We start from the raw sequence: 1654 nt of genomic DNA on the forward strand, positions 1-1654 counted from the left end.
CTCCAGCCTCAGCCTCCCAAGTAGCTGGGACTACAGGAGCCCGCCACAACTCCCGGCCATTTTTTTGTTGCAGTTTGGCTGGGGTTGGGTTTGAACCCACCGCCCTCAGTATATGGGGCCAGCGCCCTACTCACTGAGCCACAGGCACCACCCACCAGCTATTATTTTTTAAGTTCTTCTTATTAATTTCATTTTACAAAAAGTCAGCTTTGGTAACACATACCCATAATAAAAGTTGTTTTTAAAAATTTTGGCCCAAACACTAAGAAAAAAAGGAGAAGAAAACATTCGAAACCAAACCAAAACAAAACAAATTTTAAGAACAACCTACAAAACGTTGTGGGTAGCAGCCATTGGGATAATGTAGTGTCTGTTGGCATATTTTTTGGCATCTGCAATATAAAGAGAGAGTGAAAAAAGAAAAAGAAGCAAAGAAGGGAAGAAAGACAATTGCACATGGCATTTCATGAGAAAGGACTCCTGTGTGTCACTGCCTTTGCCTTGTTGATCAGTGAATTCATTTTAAAAGGCAAGAACTCTAGGCCTGTGAGGAGAAGTAACATGACTATGGTTTCACAGCAAGAAGAAAGGCTGGGCTGTTCTCAGTGGCTCACACCTGTAATCCTACCACTCTGGGAGGTTGAGGCGGGTGGATTGCTTGAGATCGGGAGTTCGAGATTAGCCAGAGCAAAAGTGAGACCCCATCTCTACTGAAAATAGGAAACCTAGCCAGGCATTGTGGTGGGTACTAGTAATCCCAGCTACTCAGGAGGCTGAGGCAGGAGGATTGCTTGAGCTCAGGAGTTTCAAGTTGCTGTGGGATAGGCTAATACCATGGCACTCTAGTCTAGGGCACAGAGTGAGACTCTGTCTCAAAAAAAAAAGAAGAAGCAAGACTGGATGCCATGTCTCCTAATTCCAACTCCAACACTCTTTTTGCCATTTTCTAATGGCTCCATGTATCACACTTCTAGCCCAGGTTATGCCCAATCTGTGGCATTCTCACTACATCCCATGATCGTACCCATGTTGTAAATGTCAACTGGACATTGAGAGGGACCTTCCTTTCCCTTAGTTGCACAGCAAGTAAATTAATGGATCTGGACCCACATATGCCTGATGTGAAGGTTTACAGTCATGCCACTGAATAAAGCTCTCCCCTTCAAATATTTCATACTATTGAATTCTGGCACCAAATACTTGTATGTACACTAATGCAGTCACTCACACACCAAACATTGACTGAGGCATCTACATGCCTTCCTCTACAGAGATGCAGAGATGAAGTTTTTCCAGCTCTGAAAAAAGGGACACCAGAGGATGAGTTTGATGGGCTACAAGTGATCTTGTTTAATAAAAACTTTTTTTTTTTTTGACACAGAGTCTACAGGTGCCTGCCACAAAGCCTGGCTATTTTTATAGACACAGGCTTGCTCTGGCTCAGGCTGGTCTCAAACTCATAAGCTCAGGCATCCATCCCACATGCCTCAGCCAGAGTGCTAGGATTACAGGTGTGAGCCACCACACCTGACCTTAATAAACAGATTCTTTTTTTTTTTTCTTTTTGGAGACAGAGTCTCACTATGTCATCCTCAGTAGAGTGCTGTGATGTCACAGCTCACAGCAACCTCAAACTCTTGGGTTTAAGCAATTC

This window comes from Otolemur garnettii, unplaced genomic scaffold (genome assembly GCF_000181295.1).
Source record: "Otolemur garnettii isolate 467f Iridium unplaced genomic scaffold, OtoGar3 scaffold00264, whole genome shotgun sequence".
NCBI lineage: Eukaryota > Metazoa > Chordata > Mammalia > Primates > Galagidae > Otolemur > Otolemur garnettii.